The following is a 13,556-nucleotide window of genomic DNA, read 5'->3' on the forward strand; positions in this document are numbered from 1 at the left end:
CAATTCACCTGGCTTAGGCAAGAAAACCGATGGGCTTGGCAATATATTCCAGAGTCCAATTAATGTGGGCCTTAATGGACCAGTTTGTGGAGCAAATTCCTGAGACAAGAGCCCTGCATTGACATTGACCCGTGATGTTAAAATCTAGGTACTGTTAGTCCGTACACCCTAGTTGACCTCAACTGATTTGATGTTTTGGGGAAAAAAGTGTTTTTTTTCATTGATAGGATCCAAACCATATAGGTCTTTACCTATAAAAGCCAGCACTTTGAATTGCATCGGGAAGCAAATGGGAAGGCTGGGTAGCTGTCTGGGGACTAGTGTACTACATAACTGGTATAGTATGATTCCTCAGGCTGTCACCAGAGGCATCATATTACCAATAACAATACCCATGTGCCAGGCTGTGAAAGTATCTTCCAGGCATCTGCCTGATTGGTTAGTGTCACTGTGGGATACTCTGACATCTGCCAACATGTCAATGGGGTTAAGGTGGAATCTGGCCAGGTTCCAGGCAGATTCATTGGCTCCCATCCAATACTCATTAGTATTAGGTAATTAATAACAAGTTTCTATACTAGCTAATTTATTTATTTTGATTAATTATTTAAATGCCTGTCCCTGGCTTTAGGTGTTTTTTATAAATGTTTACAATAACAAAATAAAGCATCCAATATAATAGTCTGCCCATATATAAGGAGTGAAAAGCAAAAGTAAAGGGATGTGACTATATCAATAACTCAGTCTAGGCTTTGTCTAGGTAACCTAGTAAAAGAGTGTAGAAATAATGTGTTCAAACTTCATATCTCTTGAGGGTAGGAAGACGGTCTTTCGGAATAGTCAGTCATGCAAGAATTTGCTATCGTGTTTGTAGAAGCCTTACATCTGATTTAGCATACATACTGGTATTAATATTTCTGATCAAAATTAATTGGAATAAGCTGAATGTTTAAGAGATCTGATTTTTTAAATAAAAAGATATAAATTACTTTAGTAAGAAAAATATTTCTGTGCATAAGCTGAATTCTCTTAGTTTGTTGGGGTAGCCTGTTATTTTGTTGGAGAGTGCTGTCACTGCAACAGTAAATTCTGTTCTTCTGGAAACTGTTTAGTTTTTGTGGCATCTGGCAGCATCTTCAATATAAGTCTTCAGTTGTATTTGCTGGAAATATAATTCAATCCCATCTGTTTCACACGTGCATTCTACTGAAAGCAGGGCACAGATGCAAGTTTATTTCCTATAAGATACCAACAAAACCCACAATATCAAGGCAGTCTGTTCTGGAATGAATTTTAAAACCTTAGCCACAGGAAGCAATTGGTTTCTTTTTCTTTTTCTCCTTACCAAGCCTACATGCTCGTTGTGGTGCATATGTTTTTGGGTTCCTTTTTAAAGCCTTCTTTAATTTACTTGAATAACCAAATGAAAATGGATCATAGTGACTTAAAAGAAAACAGGAAAATTACTGTAGATAAGGCAGCTGTCCAATTCTGTTTGTGATGGGAATATCACAAGTGGTATGTTGAAGAAATGGAAAAAGATTAGCAAGTAAAATTGTAGAAAGCGGAGTTACCAGGTCTGATTCACTCTTATTGGAGCATCAGCAGGGATGACTGCTGATGGGGTTCACCCTTCAGGGAGAAGGCAGCTTTAAAGTATTGCAAGGCCCACATAAAAACCCTGCTGGCAGAGGTGCTGATCTTACAATGTGATCAAGCAGGTTGTCCTCTGTGCCTGTGTGGAGCTCTGCTGACTTGGAGCAGGGGTTCATCTATGTGGTCTCATCATAGAATCAAGTCTTTGGTGTATCCCCCCAGAGCTCCCGGGTTATTTTCCCTTCCCCAAAGTCTCCCACTTTTGGGATTGTGCTGGTTATCTCTGGAACTCCCAGGGCCTGTAGCTTATGTTTCCAGTGGCAGAACCCTAGTGTGATTAGAATGATGAGTGTAGAGTATATCTCTGTAAAAATGTTAACAAATCGTACAAGTTATACAGAAGATAGTTCATAGCCGCTGTTGAGATAAATGGACCATTTGTATTCTAATCCCTGCTCCCTGCTTTTATTCAGCAATGTTGCGTACTATGCTTTGAATTATTCCTCTAACGGAACCTTTCTGACAGTCAGGACATAGAGCTCATACACAATCTTTCCTCCAGGGATACTGCAACCACAGTGAACTGCCAGGATGTTTAATATTGTTTTCAGCAGTGTAATTGGCTCCCCTGATTAACTGTGCACGAGCTAATTATATGTTTAACATTTACACAAGAAGTTCTTCTAATGTTTAGCTAGGACGAAAGCTTGTTTTACAAAGTAACACCAGGCTCCCACACTGCGTATGTCACAAACAGTACCATTTACCAGCAAGCTGTTCGCTGACAACAGGATAGTCAGAAATTCTGGTTCTAATTTTAAAAATGTGTTTGCAGAGTGCGCCTCCCATTTTATACACAGTGAGAAGTTCATCTTGCGGTTTGAACATTCAAACTGCTCTGCTAAGGAAAACGTTGTAGTGCTCTTTGCAGAGGTTTTTTTGTTGTTTTTTTTTTAATTAAGTCACCAAGCTCCAACTACATTACAGACTGAAGTTCCGTCTTTGAGTCACTATACAGTTGCACTCCTCTGGAACAATGAAGATCCCAAAGTCTGTAAAGTCCACTAGGGACTTCACTGTTACTGTTGATTTTATGTGCAAGGCACTCAGATACTACAGTGATGAATGGCAGTGTAAAACCTTTATATAGGTATGTAGGTGGAGAAGAATACCTCAAATTCCCAGGAAGAAAGCGAGATGTTGCTAAAGCCCAGAGTCTGTGCTTTGAAAGCACTTTTTTTTGTTTTCCTTTGGCAGACCTTTGGTTACAAAATAATTCCTAAGACTTAGTACTGATTTTAGATACATGAGCCCCTATCATCATGTGAAATGGGTGCACAATGCACATCCACATATGTCATAAATATAAAGGGAAGGGTAAACCCCTTTGAAATCCCTCCTGGCCAGGGGAAAGCTCCTCTCACCTGTAAAGGGTTAAGAAGCTAAAGGTAACCTCGCTGGCACCTGACCAAAATGACCAATGAGGAGACAAGATACTTTCAAAAGCTGGGAGGAGGGAGAGAAACCAAGGGTCTGTGTGTCTGTCTATAGTCTGTCTTTGTCGGGGATAGACCAGGAATGGAGTCTTAGAACTTTTAGTAAGTAATCTAGCTAGGTACGTGTTAGATTATGATTTCTTTAAATGGCTGAGAAAAGAATTGTGCTGAATAGAATAACTATTTCTGTCTGTGTATCTTTTTTGTAACTTAAGGTTTTGCCTAGAGGGGTTCTCTTTGTTTTGAATCTAATTACCCTGTAAGATATCTACCATCCTGATTTTACAGGGGGGATTTCTTTATTTCTGTTTACTTCTATTTTTATTAAAAGTCTTCTTGTAAGAAACTGAATGCTTTTTCATTTTTCTTAGATCCAAGGGTTTGGGTCTGTGGTCACCTATGCAAATTGGTGAGGCTTTTTATCCAACATTTCCCAGGAAAGGGGGCGGTGCAAGTGTTGGGAGGATTGTTCATTGTTCTTAGGATCCAAGGGTCTGGGTCTGTAGTCACCTAGGCAAATTGGTGAGGCTTTTTACCAAACCTTGTCCAGGAAGTGGGGTGCAAGGTTTTGGGAAGTATTTTGGGGGGAAAGACGCGTCCAAACAGCTCTTCCCCAGTAACCAGTATTAGTTTGGTGGTGGTAGCGGCCAGTCCAAGGACAACGGGTGGAATATTTTGACCTAAGCTGGTAAAGATAAGCTTAGGAGGTTTTTCATGCAGGTCCCCACATCTGTACCCTAGAGTTCAGAGTGGGGGAGGAACCTTGACATGGTGGCATAGTGGTGGGATTAACCTGAAATCATTTTGAGATCCAGTTTAGATTTTTTGAACTAGAAATACAGATTTTAAAAAGGATTTTTTTTCCTTTGGAAAGGAAGTCCAGAAAGCAGCTGAAACTGAAAGCAGCTTGTTTTTTCTCTGCTTTGTGGCCAAGCAGAGACAAAAGGGGATTATCTTTGTGAATTGCAGGTTTTCTTTGCCTGGAGGCAGGGTACTTAACTCCTGCAGGGAAATTCACAGTCTTCCAACCCAGAGTTTTTTTTTCTTTTCTTCCTAAAAGTAAATAGGGGGTGTGTGTTCTACCCATTTGCTTTTTCTTTGGGCTGGGTAAGCAGGTTTCCAAGTAGTTGGAGGTTTTTTGCTTTAATTTGGGCCCAGAGCAGAGACAAGGGAATTGTCTTTTTCTGTAGGCTGACAATCACTATCAGAGAATAGGTATTCTATTCCAGCACAGCAAAATTTTACAGCCAAGTTTTGTTTGTTTATTTCTAAACCTCGGGTGTAAAGTTAGTTAAAAACAGAGAGGTTAGAATGACCAAATCCGCAGCTCGACTACAGCTGGAATTAGCCAAATTTCAGGCTGAGGAAAAACAAAGGGAACATGAAAGACAGATAGAACTCATGCGGCTGGAGAAGGAGGTACAGGAGGCTGCCCACAAGAGGAAAATGGAGGCAAGGAAGCATGTGGAGGAGGAGAAGGAAAAAGAGAGGAAACATGTGGAGGAGGAGAGGGAAAAAGAGAGGAAGCATGTGGAGGAGGAGAAGGAAAAAGAGAGGAAGCATGTGGAGGAGGTGGAGAGGAAAAAGGCCCGGCAGAATATACCAACAAACCCTAGCAATCCTTCTCCAGGTACCACTTCCCATCCCAGAAAGTTCCCCACCTACAAGGCAGGTGATGATACTGAGGCCTTCTTAGAAAACTTCGAAAGGTCCTGCCTTGGGTACAACATCTCTACTGACCAATACATGGTAGAGCTGAGGCCGCAGCTCAGTGGACCCTTAGCTGAGGTGGCAGCTGAAATGCCTAAAGAACACATGAACAAGTATGAACTGTTTAAATCCAAGGCGAGAGTCAGAATGGGAATAACACCCGAGCAGTCTCGTCGGAGGTTCAGAGCCCTAAGGTGGAAACCAGACATGTCATTTACCCGACATGCCTAGCACATTGTGAAACATTGGGATGCCTGGATATCAGGAGCAAGTGTTGAATCTCCAGTAAATTTGCCCTTCCTAATGCAAATGGAACAATTCTTAGAGGGTGTTCCTGAGGAAATAGAAAGATACATCCTAGACGGGAAGCCCAAAACTGTAATCGAGGCAGGAGAGATTGGAGCCAGATGGGTGGAGGTGGCAGAGAAGAAGAAAACTGGTCGCAGTTGGAGCGGAGACCAGAAGGGACCACCCCAGACCACACCCTATTACCGGGGGCCGCCCAAAGCCCCACCTACCTCCCAAAGAACCCTCCAGACCCCTTATCATCCCACCACCCCGTTCTCCAGCAACCCTCCTCGCCCCATTGACCCGTCAGCTGAACGATGTTTTAAATGTAACGAGCTGGGGCATGTAAAGGCCAACTGCCCCAAGAACCCCAACAGATTACAGTTCATTGCACCGGAATCACACCAGAGGTCCACAGGCCCAGATACCTCCCAGATACCCTTGGAGCGGAGGGAAACTGTGAGTGTGGGCGGGAAGAAGGTCACCGCGTGGAGGGACACCGGAGCACAAGTGTCAGCTATCCATGCTTCCTTAGTGGACCCCAATTTAATTAACCCAGAGATCCAAGTGACGATTCAACCCTTCAAGTCCAACTCTTTCAATTTGTCTACAGCCAAGTTGCCTGTCCAGTACAAGGGCTGGTCAGGAATGTGGACTTTTGCAGTCTATGATGATTATCCCATCCCCATGCTGTTGGGGGAAGACTTGGCCAATCATGTGAAGCAGGCCAAGAGGGTGGGAATGGTCACCCGCAGCCAGTCTAAACAAGCCGTGAGGCCTAGCTCTGTTCCGGAAACTTCTATCAGGACCCAGTCAGAGGTGATGGACCCGGACCCCAGGCCAATGTCTGCAACAGCAGTAGTGGATCCAGTCCCAGACACCCAGACGGAACCAGTCCCAGAACCGGAACCAGCTGAACCACCAAGGGAAGGTCATGCCTGACTAATCTAATCGCCTTTTATGATGAGATTACTGGTTCTGTGGATGAAGGGAAAGCAGTGGATGTATTGTTTCTTGACTTTAGCAAAGCTTTTGACACGGTCTCCCATAGTATTCTTGTCAGCAAGTTAAGGAAGTATGGGCTGGATGAATGCACTATAAGGTGGGTAGAAATCTGGCTAGATTGTCGGGCTCAACGGGTAGTGATCAATGGCTCCATGTCGAGTTGGCAGCCGGTGTCAAGTGGAGTGCCCCAAGGGTCGGTCCTGGGGCTGGTTTTATTCAATATCTTCATAAATGATCTGGAGGATGGTGTGGATTGCACTCTCAGCAAATTTGCGGATGATACTAAACTGGGAGGAGTGGTAGATACGCTGGAGGGGAGGGATAGGATACAGAAGGACCTAGACCAATTGGAAGATTGGGCCAAAAGGAATCTGATGAGGTTCAATAAGGATAAGTGCAGGGTCCTGCACTTAGGACGGAAGAACCCAATGCACAGCTACAGACTAGGGACCGAATGGCTAGGCAGCAGTTCTGCGGAAAAGGACCTAGGGGTGACAGTGGACGAGAAGCTGGATATGAGTCAGCAGTGTGCCCTTGTTGCCAAGAAGGCCAATGGCATTTTGGGATGTATAAGTAGGGGCATAGCGAGCAGATCGAGGGACGTGATCATTCCCCTCTATTCGACATTGGTGAGGCCTCATCTGGAGTACTGTGTCCAGTTTTGGGCCCCACACTTCAAGAAGGATGTGGATAAATTGGAGAGAGTCCAGCGAAGGGCAACAAAAATGATTAGGGGACTGGAACACATGAGTTATGAGGAGAGGCTGAGGGAGCTGGGATTGTTTAGCCTGCAGAAGAGAAGAATGAGGGGGGATTTGATAGCTGCTTTCAACTGCCTGAAAGGGGGTTCCAAAGAGGATGGCTCTAGACTGTTCTCAATGGTAGCAGATGACAGAACGAGGAGTAATGGTCTCAAGTTGCAGTGGGGGAGGTTTAGATTGGATATTAGGAAAAACTTTTTCACTAAGAGGGTGGTGAAACACTGGAATGCGTTACCTAGGGAGGTGGTAGAATCTCCTTCCTTAGAGGTTTTTAAGGTCAGGCTTGACAAAGCCCTGGCTGGGATGATTTAACTGGGAATTGGTCCTGCTTTGAGCAGGGGGTTGGACTAGATGACCTTCTGGGGTCCCTTCCAACCCTGATATTCTATGATTCTATGATTCTATGAACAACCAACACCAGACCCCGTGTCAGCACTGAATCCAGTACTTGCAACCTCAACACCAGAGGGCCCCACCGAACCTGAACTGGCAGCAGCCGATAACCCGACACAAGAGGCTCAGCCGGAGCCTGAATCCCAACATAGTGCACCAGCGGAGAGCGGTTCACAGTCAACAGAAACAGCTCCATCCTCTATACCGCTTCCAGAGGGACCAAGCCTAGGTCCCCAATCCAATGAGGAACTGATGTCTCCAGCATCAAGGGAACAGTTCCAGACCGAACAGGAAGCAGATGAAAGCCTCCAGAGAGCTTGGACGGCGGCACGGAGCAACCCACCGTCTCTCAGCTCTTCTAATTGATCCAGGTTTGTTGTAGAAAGAGGACTTTTATACAAGGAAACTCTTTCTGGGGGACACCAGGAAGACTGGCATCCTCAGAGACAGTTGGTAGTTCCAACTAAATACCGGGCCAAGCTCTTGAGCTTAGCCCATGATCACCCTAGTGGCCATGCTGGGGTGAACAGGACCAAAGACCGTTTGGGGGGGTCATTCCACTGGGAGGGAATGGGCAAGGATGTTTCTACCTATGTCCAGTCTTGTGAGGTGTGCCAAAGAGTGGGAAAACCCCAAGACCAGGTCAAAGCCCCTCTCCAGCCACTCCCCATCATTGAAGTTCCATTTCAGCGAGTAGCTGTGGATATTCTGGGTCCTTTTCCGAAAAAGACACCCAGAGGAAAGCAGTACATACTGACTTTCATGGATTTTGCCACCCGATGGCCGGAAGCAGTAGCTCTAAGCAACACCAGGGCTAAAAGTGTGTGCCAGGCACTAGCAGACATTTTTGCCAGGGTAGGTTGGCCCTCCGACATCCTCACAGATGCAGGGACTAATTTCCTGGCAGGAACTATGAAAAACCTTTGGGAAGCTCATGGGGTAAATCACTTGGTTGCCACTCCTTACCATCATCAAACAAATGGCATGGTGGAGAAGTTTAATGGAACTTTGGGGGCCATGATACGTAAATTCGTAAATGAGCACTCCAATGATTGGGACCTAGTATTGCAGCAGTTGCTCTTTGCCTACAGAGCTGTACCACATCCCAGTTTAGGGTTTTCCCCATTTGAACTTGTATATGGCCGTGAGGTTAAGGGGCCATTGCAGTTTGTGAAGCAGCAATGGGAGGGATTTACACCTTCTCCAGGAACTAACATTCTGGCCTTTGTAACCAACCTACAAAACACCCTCCGAACCTCTTTAGCCCTTGCTAGAGAAAACTTACAGGATGCTCAAAAAGAGCAAAAAGCCTGGTATGATAAACATGCCAGAGAGCGTTCCTTCAAAGTAGGAGACCAGGTCATGGTCTTAAGGGTGCTCCAGGCCCATAAAATGGAAGCATCGTGGGAAGGGCCATTCACGGTCCAGGAGCGCCTGGGAGCTGTTAATTATCTCATAGCATTCCCCACCTCCAACTGAAAGCCTAAGGTGTACCATATTAATTCTCTAAAGCCCTTTTATTCCAGAGAATTAAAGGTTTGTCAATTTACAGCCCAGGGAGGAGACGACGCTGAGTGGCCTGAAGGTGTCTACTACGAAGGGAAATGTGCTGGTGGTGTGGAAGAGGTGAACCTCTCCATGACCCTTGGGCGTATGCAGCGACAGCAGATCCAGGAGCTGTGCACTAGCTACGCGCCAATGTTCTCAGCCACCCCAGGACTGACTGAACGGGCATACCACTCCATTGACACAGGTAATGCTCACCCAATTAGGGTCCAACCTTACCGGGTGTCTCCTCAAGCTAAAACTGCTATAGAACGGGAGATCCAGGATATGTTACAGATGGGTGTAATCCGCCCCTCTGAAAGTGCATGGGCATCTCCAGTGGTTCTAGTTCCCAAACCAGATGGGGAAATACGTTTTTGCGTGGACTACCGTAAGCTAAACGCTGTAACTCGCCCAGACAACTATCCAATGCCACGCACAGATGAACTATTAAAGAAACTGGGACGGGCCCAGTTCATCTCTACCTTGGACTTAACCAAGGGGTACTGGCAGGTACCGCTAGATGAATCTGCCAAGGAAAGGTCAGCCTTCACCACACATCTCAGGCTGTATGGATTTAATGTACTCCCTTTCGGGCTGCGAAATGCACTTGCCACTTTCCAAAGACTTGTAGATGGTCTCCTAGCGGGATTAGGAGAATATGCAGTCGCCTACCTTGACGATGTGGCCATATTTTCGGATTCCTGGGCAGACCACCTGGAACATCTACACAAAGTCCTTGAGCGCATAAGGGAGGCAGGACTAACTGTTAAGGCTAAGAAGTGTCAAATAGGCCTAAACAGAGTGACTTACCTTGGACACCAGGTGGGTCAAGGAACTATCAGCCCCCTACAGGCCAAAGTGGATGCTATCCAAAAGTGGCCTGTCCCAAAGTCAAAGAAACAGGTTCAATCCTTCTTAGGCTTGGCCGGTTATTACAGACGATTTGTACCGCACTACAGCCAAATCGCCGTCCCACTGACAGACCTAACCAAAAAGAAACAGCCAAATGCTGTTCAGTGGACCGAAAAGTGTCAGAAGGCCTTTAACAAGCTTAAAGTGACACTCATGTCTGACCCTGTACTAAGGGCCCCAGACTTTGACAAACCGTTCCTAGTAACCACAGATGCGTCCGAGTGTGGTGTGGGAGCAGTTTTAATGCAGAAAGGACCTGATCAAGAATTCCACCCTGTAGTGTTTCTCAGCAAAAAACTGTCTGAGAGGGAAAGCAACTGGTCAGTCACTGAAAAAGAATGTTACGCCATGGTCTACGCTCTGGAAAAGCTACGCCCATATGTTTGGGGATGGCGTTTCCACCTGCAAACCGACCATGCTGCACTGAAGTGGCTTCACACCGTCAAAGAAACTAACAAAAAACTTCTTCAGTGGAGTTTAGCTCTCCAAGATTTTGATTTCGACATCCGACACATCTCAGGAGCTTCTAACAAAGTGGCTGATGCACTCTCCCGTGAAAGTTTCCCCGAATCAACTGGTTAAAATCGTCCTTGAGATGTGGAAAATATTGTTAGTCTTTATGTACTTGGTAGTATATTTAGAGATGCATGTGTCTTATTAACTCTGTTTTTCCTAGAGCTCCAGGAAGAAATCCCAGCCAGTGTTTCACCCTAGCTGAGATTTGGGGGGGCGTGTCATAAATATAAAGGGAAGGGTAAACCCCTTTGAAATCCCTCCTGGCCAGGGGAAAGCTCCTCTCACCTGTAAAGGGTTAAGAAGCTAAAGGTAACCTCGCTGGCACCTGACCAAAATGACCAATGAGGAGACAAGATACTTTCAAAAGCTGGGAGGAGGGAGAGAAACCAAGGGTCTGTGTGTCTGTCTATAGTCTGTCTTTGTCGGGGATAGACCAGGAATGGAGTCTTAGAACTTTTAGTAAGTAATCTAGCTAGGTATGTGTTAGATTATGATTTCTTTAAATGGCTGAGAAAAGAATTGTGCTGAATAGAATAACTATTTCTGTCTGTGTATCTTTTTTGTAACTTAAGGTTTTGCCTAGAGGGGTTCTCTATGTTTTTGAATCTAATTACCCTGTAAGATATCTACCATCCTTGATTTTACAGGGGGGATTTCTTCATTTCTGTTTACTTCTATTTTTATTAAAAGTCTTCTTGTAAGAAACTGAATGCTTTTTCATTGTTCTCAGATCCAAGGGTTTGGGTCTGTGGTCACCTATGCAAATTGGTGAGGCTTTTTATCCAACATTTCCCAGGAAAGCGGGGGTGCAAGTGTTGGGAGGATTGTTCATTGTTCTTAGGATCCAAGGGTCTGGGTCTGTAGTCACCTAGGCAAATTGGTGAGGCTTTTTACCAAACCTTGTCCAGGAAGTGGGGTGCAAGGTTTTGGGAAGCATTTTGGGGGGAAAGACGCATCCAAACAGCTCTTCCCCAGTAACCAATATTAGTTTGGTGGTGGTAGCGGCCAGTCCAAGGACAACGGGTGGAATATTTTGTACCTTGGGGAAGTTTTGACCTAAGCTGGTAAAGATAAGCTTAGGAGGTTTTTCATGCAGGTCCCCACATCTGTACCCTAGAGTTCAGAGTGTGGGAGGAACCTTGACAACATATTTGAAATCAAAGCTGAGTTTTAGGTTTGTGATTCCATAATTAAACTCTGAAAGTTCAGCTGCAGAGTCCCTATGCCCTAGTTATTAAGGGATCTAAGCCATAGAAGGTCTTTGAGCCAAAACCAGAAAACCTGTGACTTTTGGCTGAACAGAATGTAGAATGATTAATTTTAATAATTTGAAATAAAATGCAATCTCTTTCAATAATGACTTCATGCAGTGTAAAAAGCACTCCATGCTGTAACCATATGGGTTAACGTTTATACATATAATGCTCTTTGATAGAGCTGCTAATAATCTTCTTTATTTTAAGTCAAAATATTTAGACTGTAAATTCTTAGACTGTCAGCAATAAGGCGGCAAGTTTGATCAGTCGTGTCTCTTTTGTTGTGTTAAAGACTCTTGAAAATGACATCACAAAGCAGCTGGGCTGCACTTCATGGCTGACGCCATTTATTAACTTTTGACATTCAACGATGATATAAATATTAGGATTACTTAACTGATGTATTAACAGAACAAATTGAGTGAAAAAACTCCCATTGGAGGTGGGATCAGGCCCTTAGTGTCATTCAAGGATGAAAACAATTTGGAAGTTGCTCATGATTTTGTCACTTTTAAATTATGAGACTTTAAGCTTATTCATAAATCAAATGCTACAGCTGCTCTATGTCTCACAGGGCTTACATATCTTTGGACAGTCCATTTTTTTTTAAGTCAATTGACCTCTCCAAAAAGAAAAACAAAGAAATGAATAGATACACACTCTTGCATCTTTCTCATGAAACAAGACTTGATGGGAACTCACAGAGTTAGAGGGTTTTGAGCACTGGACCTGTACCCCTACCAGACTTCAGATAGAACCGTTAATGCCTCCATTGTTATCTCTAGAGCTGGTAGAAAAAATACCGTTTTAAAAAAAAACTTATGGGAATTTTAAAATTTTATTTTTTATCAAAATTTTGAGATTTCATCATATTTTTGTCAAGTATCAGAGCGGTAGCCATGTTAGTCTGGATCTGTAAAAGTGGCAAAGAGTCCTATGGCACCTTATAGACTAACAGACATATTGGAGCATAAAGAAGTGGGTATTCACCCATGAAAGCTTATGCTCCAATACGTCTGTTAGTCTATAAGGTACCCCAGGATTCTTAGCCGATAATATTTTTGGATTATCAAAAAGTCCAACCAGTTCTAAAGCTGGTTGGAAAACCCAACTGAAGCTTTTTGTAAAAAACAAAAAAAAAGAGTTTTATGGGGGGAGGGAGTTGAAAATGCAATTTTCAATAAAAACTTTTGTCAGATTAGGGAAACTACTACCAGTTCTAGTTATCTTCTTTTTGACTCCTCCCGCCAGAAAACTGCTCATCTGACACATTCTCCTATGTAGTTGTCCTTCACCAGTTCAAATAAAGGATTTAAAGTTTTGTATAGGTTGTTATCATGACTTTAAGTGTATTTGGTTCCTTTTTAACTTGTGGTAGCCCAAACGCAGTTCAAATGCAAAGGGATTTTGTGCCGTGTAGGGGGCCTTTGTAGAGTTTTTGCTGTTTGTGAAAGAGTAAAAGCTGTTTTTTCTTAGAGGATTTATAGAATTCTGGTAAATTTCTTACGTTTTCTTTCCTTCTCATTTTAAGAAGCTGGTTTCTAACAATTTCTCTTCCCCTTTTACATTTCTGGGGCATTGACATATTTGAGCTGCTTCAAAATTTCTTCAGTTTCTCCAGACTTTTGTCTGTTCCAAAGCATTTTGATGCTTCCTTTGGGCCTGTCCCCGAATACAGTAGCAGATTTAATATAAAATGCGGGTGTTGCTTCATTGAGTGTTTGTGTGTGAGCAACGTGCAAAGGTTGTGCATCCATCTGTGGACATATGACCCAATTTTCAGTTACTCCATTCCTGGGCTTGGCTGAGAGAGAGGTGGTTGGGGGGAAACAGAGGGCAAAAATGGCTAGAACAGTCTGCTCAGATTCTGGAATCAGAGCACCTTAGGGACTCAAGACGTCACTGCAGCATTGCATGTGGAAGCAAACACGTCACCACTCCTTTGTGATCATCAAGATTCTAGCACCTCCTGACTGAGAGGCATGTACACATCTTTCTGCATAGCACAGAGACTCAGACACAATATTGCTTCCTTTCAAAGGCAGCAGCATGCTCTAGTCTGTGGTTAAGAAGGT

At 44.0% G+C, this 13,556-nt stretch overlaps 1 protein-coding gene across 1 annotated transcript in view; it reads left to right on the plus strand.

The window, feature by feature from the left end:
* Positions 1-13,556, plus strand: part of CFAP299 (cilia and flagella associated protein 299) — a 395,446-nt gene that overhangs the window by 80,103 nt on the left and 301,787 nt on the right. The window lies entirely within an intron of this gene.

Source organism: Lepidochelys olivacea (genome assembly GCF_965140295.1).
Source record: "Lepidochelys olivacea isolate rLepOli2 genome assembly, chromosome: 4".
NCBI classification, from domain to species: Eukaryota; Metazoa; Chordata; order Testudines; family Cheloniidae; genus Lepidochelys; species Lepidochelys olivacea.